This window comes from Sminthopsis crassicaudata, chromosome 2, assembly GCF_048593235.1.
Source record: "Sminthopsis crassicaudata isolate SCR6 chromosome 2, ASM4859323v1, whole genome shotgun sequence".
NCBI classification, from domain to species: domain Eukaryota; kingdom Metazoa; phylum Chordata; class Mammalia; order Dasyuromorphia; family Dasyuridae; genus Sminthopsis; species Sminthopsis crassicaudata.
Genome location: NC_133618.1, coordinates 674,376,181 through 674,394,165, shown reverse-complemented (window position 1 = coordinate 674,394,165; position 17,985 = coordinate 674,376,181).

Here is a 17,985-nt window from a genome sequence, read left to right as displayed (position 1 = left end):
GGCCCTCCTGACCCTTAGGCCCGTCCTGGATCCACTGGGGCCCAAACAAGCTCTTGCAGGATCTCCCTCCCTCCCTCCCTTCCTTGCTCCTTGAAGGTCACGGGGGCCCCGGGACAACAAGAGTGACCGGCTCCCCTCCAGCCCCCCACGCAGGGTCTTTCCAGCACCCACTGAAGAAGGAAGTCTCCCAGGAGGCCGCGTCCCACTGAGCCTCCCTCTCGTCCCCTTCCCCGTTTTCTCTGAGGGCCCCTCCCGTGACACACGATGCTCCGTCCTCACCTGTAGGGGCTCACGGTGGGGGGGAAGGAGGGAGCAGGGCCTCGCGCTTGGCCCGGGGCTGGGGGGCGCTGCCGGCTGGGGGGAGCTGCCTCTCCTTGTGGGTGATTGGGTGGATAACGAGGGGTCGTGGCCGCCCAGACCCTGGTTTCTCTGTTTCCTCTGAGGTGGATTGGGGCGCCGGGAGGACGTGCTGGGAGCTTCGTCTCTGGGGGGCGCACTGGCCCGCTCTCTCCCTGGGGTGCCCAGCCTCCCTCTGACCACTTGGGACACGGGGCGCACTCAAGAAGCAAGAAGTGGCCAAAAATGTTCCCCAGCAGCTACAGATGATGGGACAGAGGGGGGGAGGCAGGAAGAGGATGTGTATACCCTGTGTGTGTGAGCGTGTACGCCAGAGTCTGTGGGTCTGCCTGACACGCGCATGTGCGCGCCCCCTCGCGGTCAGAGAGCCGGCCCAAGGACGGGGGGGCACAGGGCCCAGATCTTGGGCCGGAGGGGCCGGGGGGGCAGGGCTTGGTCCGAACTTCCATTTCGTCTTTGCTTTTTAATCTGGAACAGAACGGGGGGGAGGGGCAGCTGAGCTCCTGGTCCTGGGCGGGGCCCCCAGTGCGGCCCCTGGGCAGAGACTCGGGCTGCTCCGGCCGGGCCGGGCTACAAGGCGGGGCAGGGAGGGGGCCAGGCCCGCCCAGCTCTGAGGCCGGCGCGGACATCACCCCGAGCTTTCCCCCGTGACGCCGGGAGCCTGGGCGGTGGGGGGGAGGGGCCCCGGCAGGAGCCACATTTCTCCAGCTCCACGACATAGTTTTAAGTCTTATTGGGGTCGCAGCTTCGCCCCTCCTCCATCGGCTCCTGTCCCCGTGGGCCCCGCCTCGAGAGACTCCATCTGAGTTTGCCCCTCCCCCCGGGTGGGGGGTTCTGGGGGATCCGGTCTCTCCCCCCCCCCCCCCCCCCCCCACTGTTGTCAGAATTGGGTCAGGGGTCCTTTGCTGGCCGCCCAGAACTTGTTCCAAAGAATCCAGAAGAATTCCGGGGACTTGAGCGGGAACTGATCTCACGCCTCCTCCCGTCACAGAAGACGGAACCAGGATCCGATTCGTGGAGACGGCGTGACCCCTGCCCCGCTGCTCATGAGCCACCAAGGCAGCATTCGCAGCCGGGCCTCGGACTGGTCCTTCCAGGGATTCACGGCCGCCCATGTAAGGTCCCGCTTCTCATCCCGTTACCATGAAGACCGAGACCGTGTCAGAGCCTCCCGGGCGGGCTCAGAGTTCCCAACAGCCACGGGAGACTTGGGGTTCAGACTCACTTCCGGGGGCCGACGTCCTCATTTCTCCATTACTCCGTTTCATCGACTGCCGTGTTTACATGGTGGCAGATAAAAGGTCGCAGTGATAAATCATCCGGCAGGCCGGGAGGCGGCGTGGGGGGTGGGCAGCGCGGCCCCCCGAGCGTCCCCTGCGTCCCGGCCTCCGCGTCCTCGCGTGTTAAGTGACTCACTTGGACCCGGATTTGGGGGCTCCCTCTGGCTCGCGTCACCTTCTGGGCCTCAGCCCACGCATGTGGCAGAGTGAGGGGAGGCCGTTGTGTGATCCCAGAGAAAAGAAGCGGGGCTCCCAAAGCCGCCTCCCCGGAGGCGGGCTCCGAGCGCTTCCCGGGACTTTGCCAAGGCCGCCCTCCGGCCGGGCGCTGCAGGAAGGGTCAGCGTTCCCGGGCCTGGGCACCAGACCGGCCTGTGCCGTCTCACCTTCAGTGGGAACTGCCCGAGGGAGGAGATCGCCGCCTCGGGCCAACTTCTGCCTGCGGGAGCCGCTTCAAAGAACAAACTGGGAGAGAACCCAGACTCCGGAGCTTTGGGAGCAGGCTCTGTGGGGGGCCCCGGGCTTCCTGGAGCGCTCTCGGGGGAGCCGTGCTCGGTCTGACCCAAGGAGGGAAGGAGGAAGGGAGCCGGGAGCCCGGTGTGAGGGTGCCCCCTGGACTTTCTAAAACTATTAAAAAACAAACGAAATATAAATAATTAAAACTGCGTGTACAGACACACATACAAGTGCACCTATGTGCCCGTGTTTAGTACACATCTTCCCCCGTATTCCTTCCAGGGGCAGCCGGGCCTGGAGTCAGGAAGATCTGGATTCAATATGGCCTCAAAGCCTCATTAGCCGGGTGACCTTAGGCAGGTCACTTCACCCTGTTTGCCTCAGTTTCCTCATCTGTAAAATGAGCTGGAGAAGGAAATGCAAATCATTCAGTATCAAGAGCTAGACGCGCCTGGAACAAAACGGCAACAAAAATTGTCCCCCCTCCCAGAGAGTGGTCCCATACAAAGAGGTATTTAAAGAAAAAGAGGAGGGAGAAAACAGAGAAAGCAAAATAACCAATAAACGCCGAAAACCTACAAGATGTTCCCAAATCCAGTACTATTTGCAGTGTGTCTGGCGTCCTCGCCCCTGGCTCGCCGCTTCTCTGAGAGCGGAGTAGGGTCTCCTCTCTTTAACTTGGGGCAGGTTTGTGCATTATTTTGTTGTTCGTCGCGTACGTTGTTTCCGTGGCCGGTCCCATTTCACTCTGTACCAGTTCGGGTAAATCTTTCCACGTTCGTCGTGTTTATAGTTTCTCAGAGCTCGTGGTATCCCGGGGAATGACGGACGTCCGCGTCGTTCCCAGTTCTTCGCTGTCACAGAAAGGGATGCGATCCATATTTTGGGTTTTAGGGGAGTCTCTTTTTATCGGTGGCTTCCTTGGGGCACAATCTCTGCATCACATCCCTATCTTTTCTTGGTAACTGCCCCCTCTCCCATTGTTTCCGGTCATTTTTAAAAAGAAATAAAAACAGGTTTGCAGAAATGGCCACTGTTTCTACAAAAGGGGGGCCTTTCAGGGTGACTATGGGGGCGAGCCTCCAGGACCCCCTTCCCACCAGACTGATGGACTTCCCTCTTGTTCAGTCCTTTCTCAGTTGTGGCTGATGCCGTTTCCTTTTCCAGACCATTTTACAGAGGGGGAGACTGAGGCCCACGGGATGAGTGATGTGCCTAGGGTGGCCCAGCCCAGTCTCCCTGCGTCCAGGCTGGGCACTGGCACCCCCCGGTGGTCCTGGCGCTCCGTTCCCGGCAGGTGGGCGGCCGGCTCCTCGCTCCCCGTCGGGCTCCCCCTGGCCTGCACCCTCTTTCTCCCCGGCTTTGTTATTTCAGATACGGACCGGGCTTTTTTTCACGTTGTACAGTTGGGAGCTGCTGCGAGAAGCGCTGCCCTGAGCGTCTGCTTCCTTCGGAGCCCGCCTTCTGCTGCTGGCCTTGGGCTGCCAGCCGGGTCGGGGCCTCGGGGCCGTTCTAAGCCCACGTTGGCTTTTGGAAGGTTGGGCCCCGGCCCGGATCCCCCGGCAGAGCACGAGCGGGCTGCCCCCACCGTGGCGCCCTCTGCCGCTTCCATCGGGCCTGGGACGCCCCGGCTAAGTCCGAGCAGCTCCATCCACGCGGGCCCTGAAGCCCTCACGGCGCCGGTCGTCCCAGGAAGAGTCAGGCATCCGGGGGCTACGTCCGTGATCTCTGGTCCCGGCCAAACCCAAAGCCGGTCGTCCTGGCCCTGCCCGTCTTGGGCCGGCCCAGATTAACTGCAGTCGGCCCCCCTGGGGGACGTGCTCCAGCCGGACTCGGGGCCTCGAGGCGCCCGGGCTTTTCCCTCTGAGGGCGAGTTTTCCAGAGTGATCCTCTCCCCTCCGGTGTCTCCTCCTCAGCCTCCCCGGCAGAAATGCCCCAGACGAGCGGCGCTCGGAGCCGCCGGGCCGCGTCCCCCGAGAACCGCCAGCAACGGCGCCCAGCCGGGATACTCTGTCCCCTCCCCTCGCCGCCCCCCGCGCTCCTTGAACACATTGAAGTCCATTTCCCTAACATAATCTAAGGCCATCATCACGTCCAAATGTTTTTAAAGAAATTTCCATTTTGAAAGACACTGCAGAAGCCGGCAAGGGCACGCAATGACTGTGAATCTGCGCGGTCTCGGCCGGCCCAGGGCTGCAGCCGCCCCGCCCGGGAACTGGCTGAGCCCCTCACGGCGCGTTCTGGGCGATGAGGGGCCGGGTCTCGTTCTCCTCCCGTGGCTCATCACCGGGGAACTGGACAAGATCGGGGGGGGGAGTCTGGTAAAGGCTAAACATTAGCCATTGTGGCCAACTTGGGATGGTTTTGCACAAGCGTCCCATAATGGAGAAGATGGGTGCCTGATGAGGGAGGACCCGCCTGCACGGTTCAGGGGGAGGAGTTCTGTGCCCTTTGAGGGAGGACCCGCCTGTCACAGTTCAGGGGGAGGAGTTCTGTGCCCTTTGAGGGAGGACCCGCCTGCATGGTTCAGGGGGAGGAGTTCTGTGCCCTTTGAGGGAGGACCCGCCTGTCACAGTTCAGGGGGAGGAGTTCTGTGCCCTTTGAGGGAGGACCCGCCTGCATGGTTCAGGGGGAGGAGTTCTGTGCCCTTTGAGGGAGGACCCGCCTGTCACAGTTCAGGGGGAGGAGTTCTGTGCCCTTTGAGGGAGGACCCGCCTGCATGGTTCAGGGGGAGGAGTTCTGTGCCCTTTGAGGGAGGACCCGCCTGCATGGTTCAGGGGGAGGAGTTCTGTGCCCTTTGAGGGAGGACCCGCCTGTCACAGTTCAGGGGGAGGAGTTCTGTGCCCTTTGAGGGAGGACCCGCCTGCATGGTTCAGGGGGAGGAGTTCTGTGCCCTTTGAGGGAGGACCCGCCTGTCACAGTTCAGGGGGAGGAGTTCTGTGCCCTTTGAGGGAGGACCCGCCTGCATGGTTCAGGGGGAGGAGTTCTGTGCCCTTTGAGGGAGGACCCGCCTGTCACAGTTCAGGGGGAGGAGTTCTGTGCCCTTTGAGGGAGGACCCGCCTGCATGGTTCAGGGGGAGGAGTTCTGTGCCCTTTGAGGGAGGACCCGCCTGCATGGTTCAGGGGGAGGAGTTCTGTGCCCTTTGAGGGAGGACCCGCCTGCATGGTTCAGGGAGAGGAGTTCTGTGCCCTTTGAGGGAGGACCCGCCTGTCACAGTTCAGGGGGAGGAGTTCTGTGCCCTTTGAGGGAGGACCCGCCTGTCACAGTTCAGGGGGAGGAGTTCTGTGCCCTTTGAGGGAGGACCCGCCTGTCACAGTTCAGGGGGAGGAGTTCTGTGCCCTTTGAGGGAGGACCCGCCTGCACGGTTCAGGGGGAGGAGTTCTGGGCCCTTTGAGGGAGGACCCGCCTGCATGGTTCAGGGGGAGGAGTTCTGTGCCCTTTGAGGGAGGACCCGCCTGTCACGGTTCAGGGGGAGGAGTTCTGTGCCCTTTGAGGGAGGACCCGCCTGTCACAGTTCAGGGGGAGGAGTTCTGTGCCCTTTGAGGGAGGACCCGCCTGTCACGGTTCAGGGGGAGGAGTTCTGTGCCCTTTGAGGGAGGACCCGCCTGTCACAGTTCAGGGGGAGGAGTTCTGTGCCCTTTGAGGGAGGACCCGCCTGCATGGTTCAGGGGGAGGAGTTCTGTGCCCTTTGAGGGAGGACCCGCCTGCATGGTTCAGGGGGAGGAGTTCTGTGCCCTTTGAGGGAGGACCGCCTGGTTTTGTGCTACAAGTTGTACCGATGGGCAGACTCCTCCTTCAGGAGGTTGTGGCTTTCCAGGCCGTGTGGCCTGGGGCTGGTTTTCCTCGGAGGTCTCTCTTGCCTCTGACTCCCCCAGTCCCCCCTGTGTCCGAGCCGGGTGTGAGTCCAGAGTTTGCCAAATCTGGTCCGAAGGGAAGCGGGGCTCCCGGCTCTCTTGGCCTCTCCGCCTCCCGGGGCTGCCGTGAGCATCGGATGTCTTTGTGGTTGCCGAGCAGCCTCTGGACCTCCAAACACAATGGCCGTCCGGCCGCCGTCGGTCCCCCGAGGAAGTGCTGGGGTTTCCGGATTGTGGGCTCGCTCCCACAAGGAGTTTTGCCTTTTCCAGGAGAGGAGCTTACCGAAATCCAGTGTTGTCTCCACGGCCCCACGTGGTTTCTTAGTTTTTTATTCTGACCGTCGCCTGCTCCTTCATCCCCAAAGGACCGTTTCCAGGTGCAGAACCCAGAAGAGGATGGCATTTAAAGCACGAATTTCTGCCCCGGGCCGTGCTTGACTTCTGAATGTAATTGTATGTTCGGAATAAGCCATTTTCTCTTCCCTCCCTCTCTTCCTCCATCCGGGGCGTGCGTCTGGTCCCTTCAGCAGTTGGGTTGTCGGCCACGTTGTCGCCGTTGGGCGCACGGTCCCCTGGTTTCTGTCACAGCTCCCCGGAGCCTTCTCCTCAGCCTCCTCTCCATTAAGTCCCCGGTTGGGTCAGCCACGGATCAGGCGCCCATTTTGTTCCGAAGCCCTTCTCCCCTTCAGGACGTTCTCTCCCGCCATAAACGCCGCCATTTTCTCCAGCTCTTCCCCTCACTCTCAGATGTTCTTCCAGGCCGTGGATGGCCCCAGGGCCCCATTGTGGCTGTGTGGGGGGCTGGCGCGAGTGCTGGGGGGGAGTTGCCCTAACTTGGGGGCATCTTCTCCAGACCGATCCCCAGGAAGTTTCTGTCACTTAAGCAGCCGCGAACCTCGAGCCGGGCCGGGTTTCCTGGGGGGAGGCTTTTGGGCAGCGCACTAGAGCCTGAGAGTCCTTGCAGAGAGAGCCCGGGCAGCGCCCATCGTTGGGCCAAACAGCCATCCCTGAGCAAGTGCACTTGGAGCTCTGGGGGAGCTGTCCCCACCCAGGAGACATTTTATGTTAATTAAGTGATCACAAGTGGCTTCCCGTGGGGGCCGAAGGGGAGGGGAATTGCTTGTTTCCATAGAACTGGGTGGAAGCCCCCGCGGGAGGAGGCGGAACCTCTGACGGCCGGGTGGGGACCGAGAACGACCCTTCCTAGATCTGTGGCTCCGAGGTCCCGGACGCCCCGGGAGGGAGGGGGCCGGTCTTGGTCTTGCGGCCTGCTGGATTGCGCCTGTTTCTGCCCAAGGATGCCCTGGTGGAGAGCCCCTTCCCTGGGCTCCCGCGTCCCCCTCCCCAAACAACTCCGGCCTCCCCGGGGGATGAAGCTTTCTTAGACCAGCTCCACCGCGTGGGGGTGTCTGGATGCGCCCGTGACTAGTCTCTCCTTTGATTGCGCGCTCGAGACTCCGGTGATCAGGTTTTTGGTGGGTTTTTTTTCAGGAAGTCATCTAATTATACAGATTAAAATTCAAAGGGAAGCAAAAGCGTGATTAGGTCTCACTCTGGGAATTTGGAGAGGAGGGTGCGAGACGCTGCATCGCATTAGAGTCGTCAAAGCACTTCACAAATATTAACTAATTAATTTTTGCAGGGGGGAGGGGGGCCAGGGGCGTGTCCTCCAGCATCCTCTCTGCACATCTGCCCCGCAGCGGGAAGAGGCACCTGGGCCTTCCTCCCGGCCCTGCACAAGGCGGGGGGCTCTGGGCGTCCCCTCGGCCGGACTCCACGCCGGCGACGGAGGCTCTGCTTTCCTCCCGGGCCCCCCCGTTAATTTGTTGGGCCCTTTATGAAGTGCAAGTGGGGCAGAACCAGCTTACTGGCTTTGGAGAGGGAGATCTGTAGCTCCCGAGTTTCATGTCCAAGTAAGAGACCCCCCCCCCCCCCCCATTAATTTCGCTTGCTCTGTGTTGAAGCTCATCCTCGCTCTCGTTTCCGTACAAGAGAAACGGGGACTGATTTTCAGAAACTCCCTTGATTGGGATGGAAGTTTGGGGCCTTCGGAAACGGCGAGAGCCTCACTCCGGAGTGTGGTCCCCCCTCCCCAAACAAGTCATCGTTGCTATGAATCGCGGCGGTTTCGCCTTGTTCCTGGGAAGTTGCCCATTACCAGGCAGGAAGAGGTCCCCTGCCCTCCCTCCGTCCCGTTCCGTTGCGCCGCGAAGCCCCTCACTTTACTCCCCGGGTTCTGCATAATTGAGGCCGTTTGGAGCCGTCGCCGCGGGCCCGGGAGGTTGTCGTTTCTGGGGCGAGGTCGTTGTCGCGCTCCCCGGCAGACCCGGTCTGACCGCCGGCGTTCACGTCGCACTCGGGGCCCGCCCTGGCGGGGAGGGTCAGTGCGCAGTGTGGGGAAGGGCCCGAGGAGAGAGACCCTGGTGACCCTCCTAGGGGAGGAGAGGGCAGAGCAGGAAAGCGGCGGGGGCAGGTGTAGCTCGGCAGGGTCGAGGTCGGGAAGTACCGAGCTCTCCAGGCGCATCTTCAACATGAAGAAGATCCAGCTCTCCTCCAGCTGATCCATGACGGACAGAAACAGCCGCACCCAGAGAGGGAGCACTGGGAAGCGAATGTAGACTGTTAGCACTGCTGTCTGTCTGCCCAGGTGACTTGACCAGGCGCCTGGTGGGAGTGATTCTGATGGGGTGGATCTGGTGGGAAGGACCCTGACCACGGGGAGTGACCTCTCCCTTCCTTGGAGGGCCCCTCGAGGGCCCGACTCAGCTACACCCGAGCCCGGTGGGTGACTGCAGGAGGCAATGGCAGAGCCCCCCAAGGAGACCCCAAGGTGGCGCTACGGGAATTGGACACAACTTAGAAGCCCAAGGCTAGTGGCTGCTCCTGGGAAAAGGAGCCGGAGCCCCGGCAGCCTTTGGGGCGAGGGGGGAGACCACGGGCACAAGTTTACTCCGGCAGACTCATGCCAGCTGCAGGGGTGATCAGCGCGGGGGTCAGGACGCTGGGCAGAGCCGAGGCTGCCCCCAGGGGGCCCAGGGCCAACGGGAGAAGAGCAGATTCGGGGTACGATGGAGCGGCAGGGCGAGGGGCCTGGCGCTGCGCAGAAAGGCTTGGTGCAGAGGGGTGCTGGTCGAGCTTCATGGGAGTTGGGGACTCGGGCAGAGGCCTGGAGGGGGGGGCAGCCACGGCTCGTCCAGAGCGATGTCGGGGGAATATTGGAGTGGCCCGGCCTGGCCGAGCTTCTCTCCTTGGAGTGAGGAGAGCCCGCTCGTCCCCGGGGCTCCTTCCCGGTTTAAATCCGGGAGGCGGGGGACAGTCCTGGGCCCGCTTGGGTTTCCTGAGATCAGCCGTTAATACGCAGGAGCGATCCGCGCCGAGCCGGCCCTGGGGGTTGGGGGGCAGAGAAAAGCAGGGCCGCCCTGCCCTGCAGCACTCGCGCTCTCCTGAGGACTGGGGCTCGGGCTTGGGGCCGATGAGGAGGGCGGGTATCCCCGTGCCCAGAACCCGCCCCCCTCGGCCCAGCCTGCGCAGTCTTACCGGGCGTTGCTTTGTCGTTGCAGGGTCTCCGGAGGCGTGATGCCCGCGGGCCCCGGGGAGCGTTCCTAAAGCCCTAGTGCCCTGCTTTTCCCCTGCAGCGAGAGTATCGGGACGTCCAGTCCAGAATGGCCCTTGTGGACAAGCACAAAGTCAAACGCCAGCGATTGGACAGGATCTGCGAAGGTGAGTCCTGGGAACGGCCTCGGGTCCGTCTTCTGGGAGCGTCCTCCCGGCCTGCCCACGCGGATGGAAACACAGGCGGTGCTCTACGTGGAGGCCGGCCGGTTCTGGGCGGTCGAGACTCGGCGCAAGGCCAGCGTGCTCACCCACCGCGGGGGCTGGGAAGCCCCCTTGGTCCTGCCGGGCACTGCCATCCCTGGGGCCCCGAAGGGCTGAGGTGGGGCCGCCCGTGGGAGGGGCAGGCGCAGGCCTGGGGGCTGATTTCAGCAAGAAGTATGGGTCTGGATGCTCTGGGCTCTGTCCTGTCCCGCTGGTCCCCTGGAGTCATCCTCCTGGGGCTCACGTCCAGATCTGGGGGCTCCCACGGCCCCCGACGTCGTTCTGAGCTCCCCTTGTGACACGGGCGGTTCGAAGCTGCCGTCCTCCCCCGATTCGTCGCCAGTGGGGCTCCTGCCCGCTCCTCCCCCCGGCATGAGCGGCTGTTCTTCCCTTGTCTCCCTGCTCCTCCCTTGGGCCCTCATTTCTTCCTCTAACGAGAGCTTAGATGGGTCAGAGGCTCGTCATCCTCGTCGTCGATGGGCCCCCTATGACCCATCCTGCTGGCCGTGTGCACCCTGTCACCTTGGGAGGGAAACAGTGTTTCCTCTGGGCCTGTTTTATAGACGAATGTACAGAGACTGAACATGATTTGCTATGGTGAGAACTCTTTAAGATGGGCAATGGAATAAGCATTTATTAAGCACTTAGTGTGTACTGGGTGCCGCCTTTACAATTATCTTCCTCAAGGTCCTTGCAGCGTCACTTCTGCATCCTTACCTCTGAAACGATGCCTTTTACACACGGAGACCCAAATCATTTTCTCAGAATCCCCGTCACTTCCTGATGGCTTCCTTTCGTCCCCGGGCCACGTTTCCGCCATAGGGGGTCAGTCTTCCAAATTGGGTATGATGAGCTGCGGCGTCCCGTTCTGTTTCCCTGGCGCCTCTGCAAACCCTTGGAGAACCGGAACCTCGTCCCCCAGTAGATCGTGAGCTTCTCGAGGACGGGGCGGCCCCCTTCTGGGTGTGCTCAGCGATGGGTCCTCCCAGCGGGTGCCGGATAACCGCTCCGGGGGGGACGCTTGGGGCCCCATTCAGCGTCCCCTCTCCTAAGCTCCTCGAGGGCTGACGAGTCCCGCTCCCACTCCCCAGTGGAAGCTTCCTTTGTAACCAGAAAGTCGGGCCCCGCCCGCGGATCCCCATGGCTCCTCCACATCGGTCAGCCCAGCCGCTCCCTGCTGTGTTTAGAGTCGCGTCTCCTGGACTTGGGGAGGGGCTTTGTTTGTCCCCTCCCCCTTCATTTTCTGGAGTATCATTCCCATCTTCCCCATCTTCTTGGAATTCTTCATATTTGTCGTTCGGAACTTCCCATCTTCCCGTTTCTTTCTTTCACCGCTTGGTCCGGCCGGCCGTTCCCAGAGACTACTTTTCGTAGGTCACGGGCTCAGGGTTACGAAGGCCATGGACGCCGTCAGCCCACGCCCCTCACTCAGTCACGCCTTGGCTTCCCTCAGATCCCCGCGCTTCACCCTACGTCATTCTCTGAGAACCCGGCCGACTGCAATTCCACGTCATATTCGGGTCCCCCAAGTTGTTTGTGAGCCTAATTCGCAGACCCGGCTAGAGCCTTAGAGGCCCCTGGCAATACAAAGGGGGAACAGGCCAGAAAGGGGGGAACAAGTTGTCCCATGAGCCGCGTGATGGGCCCCGATCCAGCTGCCTCTTCCCCCTAAAAGCGGGGCCAGTCCTGGGATCAGTCATCGGGCTAGCCCGAGTGCCGGGCCAGAGTGCGCTTCTGACCACAGATATCCCCGGGACCCGGGCCTCGTGAGGCCCCAGGAAGGGACTTGAGAGGCCCGAGCCGCCCCGGTCCCCGTTGCTGTTTCTCGTGTTTCTGGCCCGCGGTGCGTGTGCAAGAACGCAGATCAGAGGGAACGTCGCCTCCCAAACACCGACCTCATCTCCTCTGGAAAGGTTTAATTTTACACGTCACGGGCGGCGTTCGATGGCGTCACGCGGCTGCCTTGGAAAGCTCCCTTTGTCAACGAGAGAATCCTCTGTCTCCTCGAGTCGCGGCCGCGTCCGGACCTCTCTGATCCCACGTCCCCGCCCTCCCGGCGCGATCCGGACCCCCCGAGGCAGAGCGGCCGCTTTGTCAGAGTCAGTGACCCCACGTCCTCCGCTCCCGACGCTGCGAAGATGGAGTTGAAGCCCCGGCGTTTTAGCTCACCTGACTGCGCGTCATGGAAGGAGTGGGACCCAAGGCCCGGCAGCTGCCCCAGGCTCGGCCCCCCTTCCACCAGAGTTCAAGGGGAGTCTTCCGTTTCTCTACAGAATATATGCAGGCACCGCCCTCAAGATAAGGGACCCCGTCAAACCTGCTCCGGGCCGTCTCATCGCTGCTGGAGAGAGAATATTTGGGGACAGAGTAGGGGAGGGTCGGGGACCCCAAACGTTTTAAAGCCTGTCGAAGACGAGAAAGGGGCGGAAAAGGCTCATTTTGTCTCGAGCCCCCCGGTGAGGTTTGCATTTAAGATGGGTGAGAATCATAGAAGTCATGGGTTGGATTCTGCAAATCCCGATTCTTTGAGCCCGCTCGGGGGGTCCCTTAGTGTTGAGAAAAGTGACTGGGGGGGGGTTGTTTCTGGAAAGTCAGCTGAGGGCGGAGGAATGTGGGTGGGGAGGCGCCATTCACATTCTTGGCAGTTTCCACATTATTTTTCCCTTCATTGAGCACCGTCCAGTTCCCGGCTTCATCCCGGGGCGCTGGGAGGTTTAATCATTTGCAAAGGTCCGATGTTGTCTCGGGTCCTCGTCACGGCCTCCCCGAGGGGGCCCCTGTTCCCTCTCTTCCGCCCGAGACCTCGCCTAGGCGACGGGGGGCCCGTCCCTGCCCCGCCTGGTCTCCCAGCTCCTGGCACCGCCCAGAAGCCTTTCTCACGGCTGGGGAGCCCTCACACAGTCCGCTTGGGATGACCAGGAAAATTGGGGTACACGCTTGAGTTCTCTGATAAAGATCTCTGTGAAAATGTGACCCCATGACCCCGGACCGGCAAGGACTTGAGGCTCTTCCATTGGCCAGAAGGTCCCCTGGCGAGGGGAAGTCTCAGCGGGAAGTTATCCAGGCGGGGAGTCCCTTCCCATCAGTCAGGTAGCAACAGGACCCTGCAGGTGAAAATCCCGCTGGGAGATTGGGGGGGGTTAATAAATATAAGTAGGGCCCAAAAATAAAACATATACACGTGTGTGTGATTGTGTATGTATGAGTGCGAGCATGTGTATGAATGTGTGTGTGAGTGTGTCTATGTGAATATGTGTGTGTGTGTGATTGTGATTGTGTGTGTGTATGTGAATGTGAGTGTATGTGTGTGCCATTGTGTGTATGTGTGTGTGTATGTGAATATGTGTGTGTGCATGTGTATGAATGTGTGTGTGAGTGTGTCTATGTGAATATGTGTGTGTGTGATTGTGTGTGTGTATGTGAATGCGTGTGTGAATATGTGTATGTGTGCGTGTGAATGTGTGTGTATGAGCGCGAGCATGTGTGTGATTGTGTGTATGTGAATGTGTGTGTGTGTGTTTGTGTGTGTGATTGTATGTGTGATTGTGTGTGTGTGTGTGTGAGTGCGGGTGTGTGATTGTGTTTGTGTGTGAGTGCGGGTGTGTGATTGTGTGTGTGTGTGTGATTGTGTGTGAGTGCGGGTGTGTGATTGTGTGTGTGTGTGATTGTGTTTGTGTGTGAGTGCGGGTGTGTGATTGTGTGTGTGTGTGTGTGATTGTGTGTATGTGAATGTGTGTGTGTGTGAGTGCGGGTGTGTGATTGTGTGTGTGTGTGTGATTGTATGTGTGTGTGTGATTGTGTGTGTGATTGTGTGTGTGTGAGTGCGGGTGTGTGATTGTGTGTGTGTGTGTGAGTGCGGGTGTGTGATTGTGTGTGTGTGTGATTGTATGTGTGTGTGTTTGTGTGTGTGATTGTATGTGTGTGTGTGATTGTGTGTGTGTGTGTGTGAGTGCGGGTGTGTGATTGTATGTATGTGTGTGATTGTGTTTGTGTGTGAGTGCGGGTGTGTGATTGTGTGTGTGTGTGTGTGATTGTGTGTATGTGTGTGTGTGTGAGTGCGGGTGTGTGATTGTGTGTGTGTGTTTGTGTGTGTGATTGTATGTGTGTGTGTGATTGTGTGTGAGTGTGTGTGTGTGTGCGGTGTGTGATTGTGTGTGAGTGTGGGTGTGTGATTGTATGTGTGTGTGTGATTGTGTGATTGTGTATGTGTGATTGTGTGTATGTGAATGTGTGTGTGTGTGAGTGCGGGTGTGTGATTGTGTGTGTGTGTGAGTGCGGGTGTGTGATTGTATGTGTGTGTGTTTGTGTGTGTGTGATTGTATGTGTGTGTGTGTGATTGTGTGTGAGTGTGTGTGTGAGTGCGGGTGTGTGATTGTATGTGTGTGTGTGTGTGTGTGTGTGTGAATGTGTGTGTGTGAGTGCGGGTGTGTGATTGTGTGTGTATGTGTGTGATTGTGTGTGTGTGTGATTGTGTGTGTATGTGTGTGTATGTGTGTGATTGTGTGTGTGTGTGAGTGCGGGTGTGTGTACACGCAGGTATATATTTCTCTAGGGGTCCTACAAGCATGAACATCCCCCCCCGCCCTGACTGGGTCTGGCAGTTTCCGTTACCGATCACATCTGATAACTTCCTCAAAATCCCCCCAAAAGTCGTGTTTCAGAAGCGGGATTTCCAGGCTCTACGTCATAGCCGCATGTTCCAATTAAGCAATTATGTAGCTTCCACTAATTAGGTGATTAGCTGTAATTACACTAGTTCTGTAAATATACAATAGGCAGCTAGACGTTAACTTAAACCGGGCAGACGGAACCCCAGAGCCGCTGTGACTGTTCTGAGGCGGCGGGAGACGGCCCGAGAACAGAGACCTCGGGGTTCTCCCTCTGCCTTGCCGCCCCCCGTCCCTGCCCTCACCGCTGCTCTTTTTTCGCGTCCTGGAGCTGGGGGTGAGTGGGGGCTGGGACCACGTGAGCGCCCGAGCGTGGGAGTCTAGTCCAGGAGACAGGTCAGCTCCGTGCCGAGTGCGGGCTCTCGCGGCAGGGAGCCCGGGCCGAGGAGGCCGGAGCGGGTCTCGGCCTTCGGTGTGCACTTTCGCCCCCCGGGGCCCGGCCTAGGCTGGTTTCCGCAGGACCATGCGTCCGTCACACAGGGGGCGCGTCCTCGGAAAACGGGCACGCGGCGAGGATCCGCTTCTGGCGGCCTGGAGGCCGGGCTCCCTGTCAGGGTGGCTCCCGGGAGGTCTTCGGCACCTGTCAGTGGGGGCTGACGGGGGGGGGGGGGTCACTAATGAGGGTTAGAGAGTCCCGGAAGGGCTCGTGCGGAGTCCTCGGCCAGAGGGACAGGCCGGCTTGGAAGCGGCTCCCGTGGTGCAGGCGGGGAACAGCAGGGCCCCCAGTCCTTTCTCCTGTGGGATAATCCAAGCCCGCGGGTCCCAGCCCCACATTTCCAAGAAGCCCGGCAAAGGATTTTCCTGGAGTGGTCCAAGCCCCTCCCAGGCCCGATGCTGGGGGGCATCGGACCCGTCCCCAAAGCCATACAGACACTTGGTCGCGGGAGGGCTCGGTCGGGAAGCGCCTCGGGTGGGAGGCGGCCCCGCGCTCTGGGCGTTGGGGCAAGGACGCCGCTGAGGGGAGTCCGCGTCCACTTCCTGCAATCCCTCTCCCCCCGCGTCCCAGCCCAGAGAAGCTCCGCGGAAGGGGCTTTTGTCCCTGGGACTTGCGGGTCCGAGGGGGCTTTGGGTTCCGTCCTGGATTTTCCACTTGCTTCTACAAAGACTGGGGGGGGATTGGGGCGACTCCCTCTCTGCCCTCCCCGTGGCTTCCCTGGGATGAAGGCGAATCCAACGTGGCCGCGAGTCTGGTTGTGAGCTCCTCCCAGCTCCGATGTTCCCACCAGGCTTCCAGGGAATCTTTTCCAGGACTGGAAGCCCGGGTCCGGCCCCGGTCCGGCTGTGCGTGGCCGCCGCGAGCTCCTCGGGCTGGCCGGTCCTGAGGGCCGCTTCTGGTCGGGGCTCAGCCTCCGTAGTCCGCCCCGGCCCGGAGCCCTCAGCCACGCTCCGAGCTCCGGGGCCGCGATGGGTCAAAGCCGCGGCTCCGCTCCAAGGGCCGAGGGCTCTCAGATGCTCCGCTGGGCGTCTGATTAGTGAAAATGATTCCTGTGGAGTTCAGCTACTTTTCCCTTTGTCCTCGTCCGGTTTGGAGGAGGCGGCGGCTGAAGCAGGCGCGCCCCCTCCCCCCCATGCTCGCTGTGGAGTAAAACCGGGCTTTCCCCAGGGCCGGCGGGGATTCAGGAAAACCAAACCAGGCCCGTTGCGGAGTCGGCCGATGCCTAGACCCGGATCCCTGAGCAGGACAAAGGGCCGGCTGCACAGCTCGGCCGTGCTCCGGCTGGGGGGCCTGGGGGGTCCCTCCCCTGCCCTGCCCTTCCTGCCAGAAGCGGCCCCCCCAGCCCGCCCGCATGCCCGCCATTCAGTGTCCCACCCAGACAAGGGCTTAACTGTCATCCTCGTACCAACAGGAGAACAGGAGTACGAGGTCTCGTGCTGTGTACTGCCAGCGTGGCTTCCCCTGCCCCCAAGGAGCCTGAGGTGGTCATCGGCCAGCCAACTGTATCCCAAGCTTCGGGTTTTGCTAGATATGGAGAGAGGAGAAAAAAGGAAAGGATCAGGCGTTCGGTTTCAGGCGCCTTTGGGTTAGTCGGAGTTCAGCGCAAACCGTCCCAGAGTCCTCCTCCTCCTCCGCGGCGCGGGAGGGCAGCGGTTCCCCAGAGCGGGCCCGTGTGGCAGCAAGGAGGAGGGAAAATTTAACCTCAGCGTTTGGCAGAAGTCAGAGATCCTGACCCCGGACGTGCTCCCGTGGGATGATGTTGCATATGATAATTATGTGTTAAATGATGTAGATAATGAGGTTATTTACTATTTGCATAAATCTTTACAAACATCTCATATTATTACTTGGCGATAGGGGTTATTATTATCCCCATTTTAGGGGTGGAGAAACTAAGGCTCAGAAAGGAAAGGCTATTATTTGCCCTGAGGGTGGAAGCCCGGGCTTCTTCACCGAGTCCATCGCTGGGCATTCCTTCATGGAGCATTGTTAAGCACCTACTGTGCGCCGGGCCATGTGCTCATTGCCCACCCCTTAGCACATAGTGGGTGCCCTCGCTGTGGCTAGCGGAGCTAATGCAGAGCCGGCCTTTCTCGGGCTTTTTGGGGTGCCCTGCGTCAGTGCGTCTTTTAGCTCTTTCCGTGGGCGGAAACGGGGCTACGTGAGCTCGGGAAGCTGAAACGCCCTGCCGGGGCCCGATTCGCCCGGGGCCACTCAGCAGGCATTGGCTGGGGACAGCTTTGAGCCCGAGTCCTTTGGGGATGCATTTCCTTCAGTGTAGACACACGCACCCTCCTCCTCCTCCTCCTCCCCCCTGCATCAATCCCATCCAGAAGGAGAGGAAAGTGGGGCAGTCAGAGACAGAGACAGAGAGACAAGAGACCGAGGGAGGGAGGGAGCGGAGGCAGGCGGCCGGACAGACGGGAGGGCTGGCTCAGCGTGTTCCGGCCCGAGGCTCCCGTCTCAGGAGGTTTTCCCCAGCCCCGCCAGCCTGGATGATTTAAGGTGACTTCTCTCCGTAATCCCCCGCTTTTGCTCGGCTGTCTCCGAGGGAGGATGATCTGACTTGTTTTCAAGCGCACATTGGAGGGGATTTGGGAGCACGGACCAATGCGAGGCTCTCGGGGGAGCACGTGACTCGGTGAGCATTTGGGTCAGAGACAGCGGCCACAGGCAGGTGTCCACATTAATGAGCTTTCCCAGATTTGTGGCTCCGCTGCACGGCATGACTCGCTCGCGGCCTCCGCCAGACTCGGGACGATGCTCTCCGCTCTGGAACGTTTTAAGGTAGAGCCGTCGCCCCTCCGCTTGGCGGGAGTTGGCCTGCGCCGGGTCTGCTGGGTCCCGGAGGACCTGCTGGCCCGTGGCCCCTCCCTCGGAGGCGGACCTCATCTGCCTCAGAAAAAGCCCCGGACTGCGGAGTGGAGGCTAAGCGAGCGGTTCCTTTGGGGCCGGAGGCTGGTCCGAGCCCGGCAGCTTTGCTCAGGGGGTCCCATGAGGATGCCGGCTGCCCCCCACTCCCCAAAACTGCCGGGGAGCCGTTTCCTTGGGACAAAAGAAGCCGCGGCCGGCCGCTACCTTGAGGAATTCATGCTTTCCCACGTCCAGCCCTCGTTAAGGC